Genomic DNA, 18,210 nt, shown 5'->3' with positions numbered 1-18,210 from the left:
ACATAAAGGATCTTTATGTGTAATCCATCATTTTGTTCTTTTTTTTGTCAATATAGCTTCTAAATTGTTTTCCTACAATATCAAAATCAAACTACCTGGATTTATGCTTTTTTACTGAGGCAAAAGAGATCACTGTCAATGTCTAGTAATTTTGGAATTGCCTTTTTTTAAGGGAAAGTTTTTAGAAATTTCCAACAAGGAAATTAAAAATAGTCTAAGGCCATCAGAAAACTCATGTGGAAAATAAAATTTTGCTGAATAAAAGATAAATGTTTCCTAAATTATATTCAAAATAATATCAACTACACGTGAGTCAAAATTATTGAAGCACTGACAGACACAGCCATAAAATGCTATGAATTTTGTACAGCACCAGGTGTGAACATTATGAGGTCAGAAACAGCTTCATTTAGAATTAACAATGTACTGGGACTTCCCTGCAGTCCAGTGGTTAAGACTCCATGCTCCCAGTGCAGGGGGCACAGGTTCGATCCCTGGTCAGGGAACTAAGATCCTGAATGCCACAAGACGCAGCCAAAAAAAAAAAAAAAAAGAATTAACAATTAATACTGTTAATACTACTGTTAATAAACCAATAAAAAAAATCTACTATCTCCTCTTTGTTACTTTCATTTTTCTTTTGGGTAGTATTTTTTTTCTTTTATGAAAGTCCTTTCTTAATTTCCAATTTTGTATATAATTCTTCTATCTTGATGGTAGCATGTGATTGGTAAGATCCTGGTGATTGAAGCAATGACTTTCTAATGGCAAGTTCAGTTACAGACATTCTGAAAATTGGCCCAAAGGCTCCATGATTTCCCTGTAAGGATAATTAGAAAGGACACAGTTGGCGTTAATGGTGCTGATAATTATTCCATATTTTGGGCTCTGGTGCAACTTGCTTCCAAAGTCCCTAAAGAGGATAAATAGAAAGTAAAATGTCAGAATCTTGGAGATTATCACAGCTGGGTACTTGGAACACCTCCTAAATTCCCCAGAAGAGTGGTCCTCAAATTGAAAGACATTGCCATCTTGGTAGAAAGCCATAAAGAGCTAAAGGTTAGACATTATTATAAAGCATTAAATATTACATATGTGTATGCATTTATATCTATAAGTATATTTATATATATGATTATATATGTATGTATGTGTGTTTATATATATATGTATATATTCCCAGATTCTACTATTGATAAGTGGGAACTTGAGAAAAAAATATATTAGGATAAAATTTACACTTGAGATAATTCTTGCATTAACATTTTTCCATTTATTGAATAAAAACCACATTGATTTAATTTGTGCAATCATAAAATCTTGGTGTTCTGACAAAGACTAGTTTGAGAATCTTGAAAAGGTTTTCTTTCATTAATTGTTCACTCATCAGTATTGAGCTCTACATTTGTATATGCAACTGCCTACTTAACAACTTCACTTAGAAGTTTAAAAGGCAGTTAAAATTAAGTGCAGCAAAAATATAACAAAACAAAAAGACCTCTTGATTCCATCCCAGCCTGTTTCTCCACACCAACTCCTCAGTAAACAACAACACGATACACTTAGTAACTCAAGCTGAAAATCTGAGCAGTGATCTTAGATTCCTTTCTTTCCCTCATCTAATATACCTAGTACATTACTTCCAAAACCTGTGAATCCTACCTCTGTGTCCTCTACTGCTTCCCTAGTCCCACCTACTGGTATCTCTTGGCTTCATTTTTTTAGGAACTTCCTTACAGACCTCCTAACTTCATGCTCCTCTTAAAGCGTATTCTCCACACAGCAGCCAGACGATCTAAAAAAAAAAAAAAATCAGATCATATCTCCCCTTACTTGAAATACCTGATGCTTATAGTAATAAAATGCAAACTTCTTATCTTTGCCTGCAACACCCAATATGACTGATTCCTGGTCTGTCCCATCTCCTCCCACCTCTGCTTTGTTGTCTCCTCTCTAGTTACACTGGGTTTCTTTCTATCACTTAAACACATGGAACTCATGTCTGGAACATAGTTCATAATGATTATTTGCGGGATGAATGAAGTACTTGATCTGGGGAACACAAAGTTGACTAACGTACAGGTCTGATCTCCAGAAACTTATCGTCTAGTAGAAATTGATGCACCAGTAAACAAACAAGAGCAATAAATGTTCTGGGTGGTATGAGGAGACTATTTATAAAGGTTATAAGGCTACGAAGGGGAGTAATCAATTTTACTTGATGTCTATTGAATTACGTTTCAAAAGAGAACTTGGGAGACATTGACCAGGAAGACCCAGATCTAGGAGGCACTGGGGGCAGGTGGTGTCCTTCCTGAGGTTCACAGAGGACTGAAGCCTCGTCAAGAGGAGGGGGACACACAATCACTCAGCCTGGCTTGACCAAAGCATTAGACCTAAATAAGGGTCTATTGTTCCACTTTATTATGAACAATACAGAAAAGTAAAAAACAAAAACCAAAACCCAAACTTTATGGGTCAAGAGATGTCATCGGATTAGAAATGAATTTCTTATGCCCAGATCAGAGTCACTGGGTCCACTTGAACAATTCATTCTTTTGTTTACTACACAGATATTGATATCGTCTACACTTTACCCTTGGTGCTATTCTAACTGTTGGAGATGGAAGATTGAGCATAACAGGCTAAGTTTCTGCTCTCATAGCCCTTACAGTCTAGTGTGGGAGACTAGTCAAAACAAGCAAATAAGTATGTACTCTTTCAGGCAATGATCAATGTTCTGAGGAAAAACAAGGCAAGTAAAGGAACAGACAGCAGTGGGAGAGAGAAATTGCTGTATTACTTGGAGTGATCATGAAAGGGCTCTCTGAGGTGGTGAAAATTTGAGTAAAAACCAGAAGAGACCGAGGAAGGAAGATGCAGCTAGCCGGAAGAAGAACATTTTTTTTTTTTAATATTTTTTTATTTACTTGGTTGTGCCAGGTCTTAGTTGCTGCATGTGGGCTCCTTAGTTGTGGCATGTGAACTCTTAGTTGCGGCATGTGAACTCTTAGTTGTGGCATGCATGTGGGATCTAGTTCCCTGGCCAGGCATCGAAGCCGAGCCCCCCTGCATTGGGAGCGCAGAGTCTTAGCCACTGCGCCACCAGGGAAGTCCCGGAGGAAGAACCTTCTTGACTGGCGAAATGGCAATGACGGAAGCCTTGAAGCACACACATGGCTGGGTTACTGGAGGAAGAGCAAGGAGGCAAGTGTCCTGGGTGTGGTGAGCTAGGGGGAGAGTGGGAAAATCTGATATAGAGCTGGTGCAGATCACATAAGGAGCTGTAGGCCTTTCGCTTTTATTGAGCGTACCAGGCAGCTACTGGAAGTTTTTGAATAGAGGGAAGACACCACATGATTTATTTTATAAAAAACCAATCCCATAGAGTAGGTAGAGTGGAGGACCAGAAGGGAACTGGGTGACTAATTGGTTGGCTATGGTAGGGGTCCAGGCAACAGACGATGGTGGTTTGAACTAGGGTACCAATAGAGATGGCGAGGGGACTGAAATGAGTTATATTTTTGAGGTGAATCACTCAGGACTGCTTAACTGTGTGGTGAGAGTGAGAAAAAGAGAGGAATCAAGGATGGCTTCTGGTGTTTGTTTGTTTCTTTGTTTGTTTGTTAGAACAATTGGCTGGATGGTTGGACCATTTATTATGCGGAGAGATAGATTTGGAGTTGAAAGTCAACATCTATTTTTGCTGTACTAGTTTGTGATGCCTATTACTTAAGCAGATAAGTATATTCAGACTAGAAGCAAGGAGACATTTTAATAGAGATAAAACTCTAGGTTTCCAATAGTAAAATTTTGATTTTAACACTTCAGTCTTAGTTTATATGACTAAGTGTTTAGGTAGATACAGTAGATATTAACCCAATTGGGAAGAACGGATCGAACTCTAAAGCTGAAGACGTGGTGGGAATCTCTCAAGACATCACTTTTTAGTTAGCAACAGTAATTGAATTAGCAATTAGAAGTCTACATATTGAACCTGGAATGTGAGAAAAGGGAATCTCATAATTTTTTGAGGTTTTTCATTAGGAAATATATGAATCGCCAGTCCTGCTTCAGCACCAAATATTCTAAACTTTCCTAGTGCCGACCATATTAAGTTTATAATATATACTATCTCTTTGTGTTGTGCCACCACAGATTGACTTCAGGTAAAAAGACATACAATTCACAGCTTTTTCTATAAAAATTATATTTCAGTCCAGTCATTAAGATTATATCCCTCCCTTGATTAAACTTTCGTAAATCCTCCAGGTTCAACAATTACAAAAACAAAAAGAGTAGATTAATTTCATAGATGTCTAGGGACATTTTTTCTGTTTAAATTTTACTATTCATTAATGTCCAAAAAAAATGTTCCAGCTAGACTTCCCAACGGAGAATTCAGTTTGCTTTTCTGTCTATATTTACTCTTATATTCATTCATTTAGGATAATGAAACTAGAAAACTGGAAAAAATTCAAACAAATACTCTTTTACTGCTTAGATATTAAGGAGATTTTAAACTCATTGCAATGCAAGAAGAAACATCCTAGGAACGTAACTAGAATGTTATTTTTGGTGAATTTAAGTGGAATTTTAATTAGAAATAACATCCTAATACGATCATTTTACTAGTTAAATATCTCTTCATTCTGTCTAAATTATTGTCTTATGAATTAAAAAGAAAGAAATTGAAGATGACTTCTAAAAATAAAACCATAATAGATACAGCCTTGGAATTTTATCCCTTTCTGTATAATGAATACAATTAATGTTCTGTAGGGGTAATTTATCTGAAAGTACTGTACTCATTATGTTAAATTATCTCTAATTATTATTTTCAGGCAATTTGGCACAAATAGACTAAGTTCAAAATTATAATCCTCATGAAATCTATGTTGTTTGATAAACAGAAAGTTATGACTTTATGTATGTAATCATGATGTCAAATCAGCAGCCGATTGGGGGGAACTGGTTGGAGCCAGTGCTTTCTAGGAGGTGGAATACTGAAAAGGGATTCAGTAGCTGTGCATTCTATTCCCACCTGGCCCTCCTTTTGTGATACTATACAGAAACACTCTCCTAAATAGGAATGAGCCGTGCTGCTTTACTCATATAACTACTAAGATTAGATTCAGTTTTGAACTCATTAGCTGAAAGGAGGCATTTTATTGTTGCAGTATAATACAATTGTGTTCAGAACTGGAAAAAAAAAAAACCAGCCAATGATACAGATATGTTTTGGTAGTGATCAGTCCCATTAGTAACTCTAGCCACTACTGAACTTCAGAGAAAGAAAGGAATATTCTCATTGACTGTAAAAGCTCTGGTTTGTCTCCTTGGTTCACACTTGATTTCATTCTTTTTCTCAGAAGTTATGAGCTACTCACATTGACAGTAGGAACAAGGAGGCTGATAAAACAGACCTCCTAGAAGAAGCCTTGCTTTCTTAACGCTGAAGAGGATCCCAGTTTTCAGAGAAGTCTTTTTATAATGAGAGCTAGCCCAACAAATGCTTTCTGCCCTAGGGGCCTGTCTTACAAATGGTGATTCAAAAGAAGTACAAGGAACTGACTGACAGGAGGGGAAAGAAATGTGGTTAGGTTCAACGAAGGTTATGTTTAGCTAAAAAAAAAAAAAAAAAAAGTCTGGTTTAAGAATTTCCTAAAATGCTCTAGAATCTCAAAATGCTGTAATCAAAAGCAATTGCAAAAATTTACTTTGACATTTGTTTTACATTTCATAATCTTGTGGAAATCACATCTCAACCTTTTATGATTTTTTTTATTTGAACACACTTTTAAAAAAGTCTTTCGGGAATGAATACATTAAAGACATATTGCTAGAAAGTCAGAAGGCATAGGAGTATTTTGATCAAATCAGTATGAAATCTACTGCTGTAAATCACTGAAATTAGAAAACATGCATCGCTCATGATTTCTTACAAAGAATCTAAATAGATAAATACCACCAAATAATCATCTATAGCTGAATTCTAGAAAAACATAGATGTGTGACCAAATAGAATTTCATTCCAAAATATTTGATCTTATCCCCCATACTGCTGGAAATGGTGGCATTTTGCACCAGTCCCCATCTTGTATAAAACGCGGACACAACTCCGGAGTCACTTTGCAAGCCAGACGTGGTCTACTAATTACATTTAAATTATTGCTAGTTTCTGTTCACAGCCTGGCTAAAGATTCTGAAGATTTAACTTTTTCCTTTGCAAAGCTTCAGTCTAGGCCTGCCAGATTTTGGAGAATTCTCAGGACTTGGTTTGTAACATAACACCTCTTAAGAAATCATTTCACTGAAGCAATTGTTTTACCATCTCCCTAACGATTCTAAGCTTGGCCCTGATCTCAGGAACATTTGTGACAGCCACGTTGCCCTCGCCCACCTGTGTTAGGTTTCTCCTCCTCCCTTTCTCTGCATTTTCCACACAACAGGACAATCCAAAGTGTGTGTCATTTAGGTGTCACCAGTTCTGTGAGACGTGAAAAGCTCTGCCAGTTAACATAAAACAAAATCCCAGAGGTTTCATGGAATCACATTTCCCTGCCGCAAAGAAAGTTGAGAAGAGGGGCAAGGTAGCTTAGAGTGGGAGTTTGAATGAGGACACTTTGTCCATGAATGGAAACTCTACATTCTTTGTTATTTTAACAGGCTGTGTCTGTTCTCCTTGAAAGAAATTGTATGAGAGAAGATTGGATTAAGTAGTTTTTATTTTATTTCAAAGCACTTGTACACTTTTCCAAAGATCAACTTACTTAGCCAAGTAATAAACTCTTGTTTTACAATAATACTAGTGTATATTATATCACCCTAGCTTACTACAAAATACAGAATTAGAGTTGGGAAACAAAACATTTGTTTCTTTGGTGAATGAGGCATATATCATTACCTATTCACTCTGCCAGATATAACTTGAACCTTTTAAGCTATTCAAAGAAAAACCCAACTAGTTAATCTGCTTTAGGAGGAAAGAAAAATAGCTTTGCACTTACTCACAGTCTTTCATATTTAAAAAAAAAAAATCTTAGCCATTTGCAGTCCAAAGGAAATCTAAGTTTATATTTTCTTTGCATGTGTATCTTTTGAAAAGTTAAAAAAATGTGTTTTGCATGTTTTCCAATTTCACTTTCCACACTTTTTAGAGGATTGCAAGTTTCACAGTGGATGAATGAGTTCATTAAACCAAATATTCATTTGGCTGTTTATTTCTCATCACACAGAAACCAGAGTGTGCAAATCATAAATAATTTCAATTACAATACAGTTTCCTTCTCATTCCTCAAACCAACCACACATATGATTATGATTTGCCCGTTTTTAGACTTGTAGTATCACTCTTTGATTTCTCTTAAATACCTCTAAAGCTTTGCTTTTAAAAAGGTCCCTGTTGTTATGAACTTAACAGTTGCTCAGACACTGCCATATGAAGACAAAATCCATTCTTATATTTTCTGTCTAACTAACTTAAATTTTTCTTTTTTGCTCACAGATTGGCCAATTCTTTATTTACTTTGTGTTTGGCACTCTGTATAATAGTCAACTTTGCTATAAGAAAAGAATTAGAGAGTTTCCATACTTTTTCCTAAGTGTGGCTTGAAAAAAATTTCATTTATTTCCAACTATTGTCATTTTATTGAACTCTGTTAACTTGCTTACTAATATTACCTCTTGGAGGATTCATAGTCTATGGTGGTCACTATTGCTTTGTCTACAAAACAGAGAAAAAAGTTGTGGGTGGTCTCAGCAGACACATGAGTTAACCACTTGATTTCTATTTCCACTAAATGCTTCAGGTTAAGTGATTATTTCAGTCAGAAGTGATGCTTTCAGACATGTTACTGCAGGTGAAGGGACTGAACCAAACATCTTGTTCAGTCATCTTCGCACGTTGCTTGCTACATCATCAAGAGACATGACATCCTGCCTGAATCAAAGCTGGTAATGACATGTCAACTTTTCCCAACTGAAAATAGGTGCTGGTACAAAAATGTCCCATCTTCACAAACTGTCTCTTTATTAAATCTTCAGAAGATTTGGGGAATTCTTGAGTTTTGAACAAAGCTGCCACTCCCGGGTCCAAATGGCTCCATCTGACCCTTAGAAGAATGTATTTCCTTATTTGGTGCCCTAAAAGTGTACTTTTTACAGCCTAAAATGACTTTGTGTATCTTTTCTTTACACAAGAAATGATATCACATAGGAATACAGGCAAGAGCTCTCTCAAGTTCTGTATCAAGTCTTAGACCAACTGCATGTAATTGTGTTGTTAGTGGGCATTCAGGCAGACACAGAGACGTTAATAAACCTCCTTATGACCACACTGCTATGATTCTAGAGAAGAGCTAGGATTCTAAGTCTGGCAATCAGATTCCAGAAGCCCTGGGTTAACAACATTGTTCTAGTGTCTCTTGACATGAAGGCTGTTCTTTTCAAGCTGTTGTGGTTCCTTAGATAATAGCGGATTAACAATCAGTGTATAATTAAGTGAGATTCTTTCACCAATGGACTGGTGGTAAATGGTACCTCTAGACCTACGCATCTGATTGAAGGGCTATCCTGTTCAGAGTTTAAACAGGTAAAGCTGTCCTCAGCCATCACTTGCTCTTCTCCATGATACCTTAATCAGCAGAGGTAGCTTGTCATCACTGCTATAAGGCATTTTCCCAGAAGCCCGTTCTCAGACCTTCCCCCAGGTACAAACCAGGGCAGTCAGTAGGACTCTATTTCAGATATACCTGAATTTTCCTCTACACTCCAGCATTCGATCACAGTTATGTTCATGATAGAATAGTTCCAGAAGGTTTAGGGAGGGAGAGTTGGCCAAGAGTAAGCACTCTACTTGCCCTTGGACTTTTTCAGAACTAGATGATTTGTTTACATAAATACACTTGCCTTTTTATCTGATGCTATTTCTCATTTCTTGCAAGATCTGAATCTATCTACATCAGCCTTCAAACACTGATGCATAGTATATTCAAAGCACAACTTTGATTTTTCCAGAACAAGTCTTCTGTTCCAGCTGGACCAAATGAGTTGCCATTTCTCACTTCTCTGAAGTTTCTGGACTCATGCCTCTCACTCCCACCTATAAATCCAGGCTTCCTCAAAAGCCAGTAATTTGACTCTTCTATTGGCTCTGGTTCTCTCTTATTATACCCTTTCCCTGAGAAATGAACTTGGAAGACCCTCGCTGTGTGAGTTCTGGGAAAGGTCATGAGGTACACATAATTACAGGGAGAAATCCTGTTGGCTAATATATCAAAATATTAACCTGCCACACTGTTTGAACTACTTTTTGAAGGAAAGATACATGAAGGGCTTGCAAAGAAAGAGGAGGTCTCTAAACCATAAGGTTTTCATCAGTGAAGATGCCATATACTTCTCATGACATAGCTGGCAACCAATTGTCTGTGTGTCTTCAGTTTGGCAATACGTATGAGCCACACATGTTCCCTTTTATTTAAATTTTGTCTTGAAGTTATTTGATACATTTTCTCTGTCTGTACTGTCAATCTGTATATTTCTTGAAGGTAAAGAGACACTGCTTTTGTCTCTTTAAGCACATAATTCAGCAACAGGTATATGTAGGTTCTTGAAAATATTTTGCATGTTTTCTCCTATGGTGTCAGCTGTTATTGTAGTGACTGTACAAGTTGGGACAGCTGGGCAGCTACTAATGACAAACATTTCTTATACTTAATACTGTCAATTGATAGATTTGTCCTGTCAATATAAATAAGACGTGGTTTTATTGCAAAATTATAAAAATTAAGATAGATTCTACATTAAAAATATCATTGAAAAAATGTTGCATTCATAACCCCTGACTTGCTGATGGTGAATTTAGTGGGACCAAATAAGAACTAATTTAACTTGTATTTTCTAATTAATTGTATAAGTGACTCAATTTGTAGTAGAAAATGGAGCCACTTTAAGACCAAAAATAGAGATTCAAATTATTTCCCAAACAAATTTTATATCCAATGGAATAGAAAAGCCAATAAAATACCTAAAAGCCTAATCTGTGATTTCTATATTGGTGATGAACTTGGAAAATTAGAGCATGCTTTGGAAAACAAGAATAAATGTAAACGAGGATAATACACTTTGGCAGTGGTGCACCAAGGAGGAGTGGTCATGGGTATAGTCTCGCCTAGAGGGAAGGTATATGTTATCACTGAACTCGTTTAGAATTACCAGCACATGCCAATAATAAAATACAGACATATTTAGATGGTTTATTACTGTTTAAAAATTCTATATGGATAATGCAATCCCTTAATGGGTAGATCACAGGTAGATTAATTGCATCCCTCCCCTTCTGATACACTATTATATTTTGGTTATCTAATATCTGGGGCATGTGTTTTCTTGAATTTTGCTCAGTAAATGTGTGTGGAATCAACAAGTCAACCATTCTGACTGAATTCACACATGGTAAGATGCAGGACAAACTTATACCCTAGACAAGATAGTAAACTAATTCTTTTTAGAAACAGTTTTGTACATCTGCTGCATATTAAAGTGCTATATTCTGGGAATATAAAGATAAATAAGAATCAGACCCAGTCCTTCTCACTGGCCTATGGGAAATCTTAATCCAATAGGAATAACAGACACCAATAAACAACAAATTATAAAATATGGTGATGCATGCTGTGAGAATGGTGAGTATAAAGTCTGTGGTGACCAAGAAAAAAGAGCAATTGAATTCCCCTAAGGTAGAAATGCTGAAGTCATGCAACTGAACTGGACTTTGAAAGACAAAAATGAGTTTGCCTGCTGCAGCTGTGGGAGAAGGGCTTTTTCTTTCTGTACTGATCATGTAGAGAGAAAAATCACTGGGTAAGTTCTATGCCAGGGCTTTTACTATCTCAGGAATAGTATTTGTCATGCAAAAGAGGACATTTGGAGGTGGGATCATGTGAGTCATGGAATCACCAAATTGTGGACACTCAGGCAATACAGAAGTCAGCATCTTTATTTGAGGAGTCTTCTGGCATCCCTCAAATCATGCCCCTTAGGAGATTACTTGTCTAATATATATAGAAGACTGGCACAACTTTGGGTTCTCCAGTTGAGACATTCCAATAAAAAGGAGACATAGGGTTATTTCCATGAAATAATGTATTTTAATTGTTGCAAAAAAACCAAAAACTAATGACCTCAGAGTTGTTTTAAAATGTATGGATTTTGTTTTTGAAAAAGCAAAAGCAATCACCTCAGTTTCCAACAGGGTTGTGAAATACAAGTAACTAGAAAATGTCAATGCAGGTTGTAAAAAATTAAGTAGCACTAGAAATTATCTACATAATCCTAGTTTGCAGGATTTCTATTTCAGGAAAATACCTATTAAGGTTATTACAACTTAGCTCACTGACATTGCCTCATCTTTCTAGTAACTTAACTCTACCTCAAGATCTCAGCCGCCATTCTCACAAGCACTGCTCTGTTCCACATCTCTTCAACAAGCAGTGGAGACTGAGGTAGCTCAGTGTCTAAAGATATTAATTACTGTTATCCTTATTTACAGAAAATGAGCTCTTTTGATTCATTTCTTAGTTCTTTTTCCAACAAGAAGATTCCAAATCAGCAAAAACAAAGAATTGATAGAAATCACACGAGAAAGCGCTCGTTCTCACCTTTCTTGGATGTTTTTCTCCCCATTTCCATCTCCTCTCCTCACTGTTCAAGGCACACCTGATTGTTACTTGAGTCAAAAACTCACACCCTAATTCCAGGAAGCCTTTGGCAAGTGAAGGCAGTGTTTAGACACACCTCTGAACTGCTGGCACTGGCAGATTCTACACTGTGGTTATGCCAATGGAGATATTAATTTTATTCTCTGCTTGTTTTCTCATCCTCAAATTCAAACTCATTAAAGATGTGTGGTTCTTGCTGTAAAAGAACTGCTCTGTTGATGTGCAAGGGTGTAAAAGGCTTTTAAACTTGCAATTCTATCTGGTATGTTTTGAAATACCATTCAGTGAATGCGTATTTTTTTTTTTTTATGGAAATACAAATATTTGCCACTCTACATTTAAGCAGGGAAGAAAAACCTTTATTCACAAATTATTCCACTTCCCACTTTGCTTGTTAGGCTTCAGGTATCTACTTCTGGGAACAGGTGGTTTCTAAGCTTTTTAAGAGGCCCTGTCTCAGAAAACAGACATTTTCACCAAATTGCCATTAAACCGGGGGTGAATTTTTATTCACTTCAACACCCTTTCTCTCTTTGGGATTTGGTTTCTTTTTGTTCAGGTGCAAATGTCTCTGCACAGCTGTCTGAAGCACCCTTCCAAGCCTTGTGCAGAAAATAAAAATATTTTGCTGTGCAGTTATAGTAACAAAAGAAAAGAACCAGGCTTGCTTTTACTACTTTCTGAGCATGTAAGTAGCAGTTCCACACCGTCCCCTCACAGGAGTCTGGCCCCAAACAACACAAGGCCGTCTGACTGCCAACCCATTTTGTGTAGAAGTAACACTGGCAGAGTTTCCTTTGGTAAAGCAAACTGTTTCTTTCTCACCTAAAGCTATTACAAGCTTCCTGTTGTATCCGCTCTATCGATTTGTTGCCTATAATTCTGCTCTAAGCAAGGCTACTTTTAATCTACCTAGCGCATGACAGGAATAGGATAAATCCTTCAATTACTTTATCTTATCACAGGCTGTTCTTTTTCTGTTTTAAAGTTTATCTGTCAGGTATTGGAGATAGAAAACTATCAAAAAAATCAGTCTGTCATACTACTCATCAATATTTGGGCAACACTGTAAATGCCATTCTTGAGTGCCCTTGAGTCTTCTAAATCTGTGTGGACTGCTTACAAGCATTCAAAGTGAACACAGATCCTAGAGTTAGATCATTCTTGTAAGAACATGTTGGCAAAATGTCAAAAGCTTGTACATTCTTATTTTGGTACTATTTTAATGAGCAAGTTTTATTTGAAAATCAAAGCAATTACACCAGTCTCATAGTTCATTGAGATTTTCCTCAGCTAATCAATTGTGTAATGGATAAGTATTTAGTATCTATAGTCAAGTATAACTTTGTTTAATTCTTGGCCTTGTAAATTTTCGAGCAATTCTGGGCAAATAACCACTCCTAATCTCAACTATGTCATCTCTAAAGAGGGGGATAGAAAACAAAATTTACAGCATTGGGTTATTGTAAAGATTGAACTATATGCTGTAATCCACAAATAGTACTTTGCATATTGCCTGGTTCCTCATGTTCAACGAAGATGGTGATGAAGATGATGATGACGATTGATGATGTGACTCCAACTAGTAATAAACCAGCTTTCCTTAAGCTTATTCTGCTTTTGGCTGCTATGTGACAAAGTCATAATGAAATAATAGACTATAGCCCTGAATGCAATCTTTTGTCACTTCCTCATTTACAGATGCAGAAACTAAGACTTAAAAAAGTTCAGCAAGAGCCTCAGATTTCATAATTAGCAGCTGGTCCAGGAATAAAACCTTGGTTCCTTACCCAGGGTCTCCCAAATTCTTGTTTTTTCCTCTACTCTTTGTCGTTTCCCTGTCTGACAACTTCCTTTGTCCGTTGCTCCAACAATAAAAAACATAAATTTTACAAATAGAAAGCAGATACTAAGGCCAGATTTAGAGGAGAAGGAGGGGAGAATGGAAGAGAGAGAATTCTAAATTCCCTAATCCGCAGCAAGCTCACTAAAATCTACCCTCGTTAGGTCTCCAAGAAAGGTGAGTTTGGGTGTCTTGGGTTCCATTACTTTCTAGGTCTGTACTGGAAATTAGGATCATATGTAATCTGCAAAGATTTTTTGTTTCTATTCTAGAAGCATTCTTGAGTGGACTTTTTCAATCTTATCCCAAGATTCAACCTGCTTTCTGTTTTGTCTTGTATGGCAGAAGTGTTTGTTCACTAACAGAAAGCCATGCCCGTGAAATCTCTTTTTCCTTTAACAACTCACAACAGAGACTGGAAAGCCAGGTAATCTCTTTCCCAGCCCCCCTGGGGGTAAGAGTGACCAAGTAAAACCAACGAGATGCCCACTGGGGAGCTTTAAAGAAGGTTTTTGCTACCTTATAAAAGGGAATGACATGAGAGGAGAGCTCATTCTCCATTTAAAAAAAATTTTGTATATGAATATTGTGTCTGGAGCTAAAGCAGCCGTTTTTCCCCCATGAGGCAATAATCATGATGACAATAAGCCAAAAGTTCAGAATAATGGAGTGGAAAGATAGAAAGAAACTGAATCCTTAAAAATATTGTGGAATTACTGACCTGTCTTGAGACTACACATCCCCAGTCTTGTTAACAACAAATGTTATGTTTTAAGTCATTATTAGTTGAGTTCTCTGTTACTTGTAGCCAATGTTATTTCCAAATGATTCCTTTAGATGGAGAGAGTTAGGTACGTGGGTGGCATCTCCACCAAAGTGGAGGAAGGTTGCACATTTTTCTTACCCCACCAGCCTCAGAGAAGGGGAAAAAAATGGAAATCTACAAAGTAATTCATGGAGATGATTTAGAGGTAATTCAGAGAGCAAAGAGATTTATTGTCTCAGTATAGGTCTAATTATAATATGGTAAATCCTACCATTAGAAGCTTTACCTCCCAATATAATAAATCAATTATCAGCCTTTAAGAGATAGTCTTGAACAATACTGCAAACCATTTAAAAAATCTGTGTGTTTAGAGTTTCAATGAGCTTTATGGATAAGGGAGAATCCCTAATTGCTTATCTTGAAGATATTTCTTAAGTTTCTGATACTTTACATCAGAAGTCATATTTCATTTGCTCAGCTGAGTGTTTCACATCACCAACTGACTCTTAATGAACAGCACAATAGAACATAGTAAGTGTTTTTGAGGACCACTCAAGAACAATTAACTTGTTAGTGCACATGTCTATTTTGAAAACGCACTCTAAAATTTCTTTAAAATTTGTTTGGTATAAACTTTTTGGAATGTAATTTAAAATGTGCATTCATTTTGACCCTGCAATTACACTTCAAGGTACCCTAGGTAGACTCACTATGTTATTAAATATTAAAGATGGCTATAGTCATTTACTGTTACTTCTATTGAGAGGTAGAGTTTAATTCCCCTCCTTTTAACTTTGGGCTAGCTGTAGTGGATTCCTTGACCAGTAGAAAGTGGCAACTTTATGTTATAGAATTTCTAAGTTTAGGTCTTAAAACACCTTGCAGTTTCCATTTGGGTCCCTTGGAACATTCTTTCTTGAGCCCTGAGCTGCTATGTGACATACTAACTACTGTGAGACCTGCCATGCGGAAGAGTGTACATGAAGGCACTCCTGTCACCCGTCCCAGCTGGGCCCAGCTTCCCAGTCATCCTTGTCAAGGCACTAGTCATAAGAGGAAAGTCACCTTGCACCCTCAAGACCAGCATATCTGGCATCTAAATACCACTGAGTAATTTCCGTTCATGTCGTGAGAAACAGAAGAATCACCCAAGATTCCTGACACTTGAAACCTTAAGAAAAAACAAATGACTATTTTAGGCTGCTAAATTCTGTGGTAGTTTGTTACACAGCAATAGATTACACTAGTACATAAGTGCAAAAATGGCCATTGGATGCATTAGCTGTAGAAGTTAAGACTTGAAAACAATTTAAATTCCATTAACAAGGGACTAGTTAAGAATTTTGTAGCAAACCCACACAAGATACCACCATGTATCTGGCTGTTGAAATAATGACTGGGATAAATATATGTATTTATATAAAATGATGTCCGTGATGTATGAAGTCAATAACATTCTACGTTGAAAACATCATTATAGATAGTATGAATTCACACACACAGAAACGTTTAAATAGATAAGTGTGTGCATGTGTGTGTCTGTCATAAACATGTATGTACAAAGCTGCTAATGATTTCAGCATCATGGGAATGAACTCTGCCCCGTCCCCCTGCCAGTTTTCTTAGTGCTATGGTTTACAGATATTTTTGTTACTTTTTGTTTGTATGTTTGTTTCCACTGGTTAAGAGTACATATGCGTAAGAAAATTTAGAAATCAGCAAAAGATGGCAAAAAAAATAGATACTACAATTCTATCCAAAGATATCCTTTGTAGTCTAGGCTTTTTTTTTTTTTTTTGCTTGTTTCATTTTAAGTGAGGTTCAAGTGTTAAATTGCTTTACATCTTTTATATGTTTAGTTTTTCCAGCTTTAACATCATATCATCTGCCAATAATTATTTTGCTTTCTCCTTTCCAAGTTTCACTAGTTAGACTTAGGACACTGTTCAATAGTAATGCTGTCTTCCTGCAGTTTTGGATTAAATCCCACATTGTCTCTTGGACCAAGCTTGATAGTCTCCATCATGTTCAGGAAGCATTTTTATTTCTATATATAAAAAACGTATACTAGTTAATGGTTCTTGGATTTTTTTTTTTGTAGCCTTTTGGGGTATCCAATTGGAAAGACTATATTATTTTTTATATTTAACTTGTCTATGTGATAAATTTTATTAATAGATTTCATGATGAATAGTTTGATTCTTGGACTAAAGACCATTTTGCTGATGTCTAAGATTTTCCAAGTCTGCAGTCTTAAAGAATTGGATACACAGATTTCCATTCCGTGTATCTATGTCAGCTTTTATTTTCAGAACAGTTCTTTATAAAAAAGTGAATTTGGCAACTTTCCTTTTTTTAATCTGTTTTTCAGTAATTTTTGTAGCACAGATATTATGTGTCTTGAAAACTTAGAAAAGTCAAACGTAAAAGCAACTATCATCTCTGGAGATGCTTTTCTGTTAGTGCTAAGTTTTTTACAGTTTCCCTTTTTTTTTGCTTTATTAAATTTTTTTAAAAAAATTCTTATTGAATTAGTTTTGGCTATTTATAAATTTTTCTTTAGAAAATTTGTCCATTCTCTTGAGATTATTAAATATATTAGCATCAGTTGTTCTTAGAAGAAACTCATTTTAAAATATATGCTATAACTCTTAAAATATATCCTTTCTGTTTTTTGAAATAATTTGATTAAAGTTTTTTTTATATATCATTGTTTATACAAGCCTAATATTTTTCATTTCCATAATTTTGCTTTGCAGTTATTTCTGCTTGACTTTCTCTTAATTACTTCCTTCTGAATTATTTAGGTTTTGCTTATTTTTCTTCCTATCTCTTGAGTAAACTTTTAAAATATTTCACTTATTTTAAGAATAATGAAAATGACATTTGCTCTGAATATAGCTTTAGCTGCATCTCATAAGTCTGATGTGAGCATGTTTCTCTACTCTTTCTGTTAACATTGACCCAATTTTCTCCTTGAGTAATTGTTATTTATAAGATGAATATAAAAATTTCCAAGTGTTTGGGTTTTGTTGACGTTATTTTCTCTTCCTTTGACCTCCTTAAATATCTTGGGATATGGTCATTAAGGTAAAAATGTATATGTAATTATATTGGAATTGTAAAGTTTTCTTAAACCAACTTATCAAAGTCAAGAATAGCACTATACAAATGGACCCATCTTTATGGAATATAACTTTTCTCCAGTCCTCATCCCACTCCTGCTTAATGCTGTGCTCAGTAATTTAACTTGGAGATAAACCCCAATTATTTTTTCTTTGTTATCACTACTTGTTTGCAAAAAAAAAAAAAAAAAAAAAATGTTCTAAAGAACATTCTTGAGGTTTTTTAAACACCGGAATGGAGTATACTCTGGGTTCAGATACATCTGAGAATATCTTTGCATATTTTTCTTACAGGAATTATAACGTGGCTGGGTATAGAATACAGAACATATTACTGTTAAAGTTTTGTTGATGTTACTTAACTTTTTTTTTTTTAGTGATGTAGAGTTGACTTACAATGTTGTGTTAGTTTCAGGTGTACAGCAAAGTGATTCAGTTATACATACATGCATATCTATTTTTTTCAGATTCTTTCCCTTATAGGTTTTACAAAATACTGAGTATAATTCCCTGTGCTATACAGTAGATCCTTGTTGGTTATCTATTTTATATATAATAGTGTATGTATGTTAATCCCAAACTCCTAATTTATCCCGCCACCACTTTCCCCTTTTGTTAACCACAACTTTGTTTTCTATGTCTGTGGGTCGATTTTTATTTTGTAAATAAGTTCAGTTGTATCATTTTAAAATTGTATTTATTATGCACCAAAAATTGGAAGCCAACCTGATATTTTCTATATCTTGTGACTAACCA

At 35.7% G+C, this 18,210-nt stretch overlaps 1 long non-coding RNA gene across 1 annotated transcript in view; it reads right to left on the bottom strand.

The window, feature by feature from the left end:
- Window positions 1–17,914, bottom strand: part of LOC309657942 — a 28,295-nt gene extending 10,381 nt beyond the window's left edge. The window contains exon 1 of the long non-coding RNA XR_014261980.1: window positions 11,661–17,914. This is a non-coding gene — a long non-coding RNA (uncharacterized lncRNA). The remainder of the gene's footprint in view (window positions 1–11,660) is intronic.
- Between the last annotated feature and the right edge of the window lie 296 nt (window positions 17,915–18,210).

Source organism: Balaenoptera physalus, assembly GCF_965194825.1.
Source record: "Balaenoptera physalus genome assembly, chromosome: 3".
NCBI lineage: Eukaryota > Metazoa > Chordata > Mammalia > Artiodactyla > Balaenopteridae > Balaenoptera > Balaenoptera physalus.
This window is presented reverse-complemented; position numbering and strand designations above follow the sequence as displayed.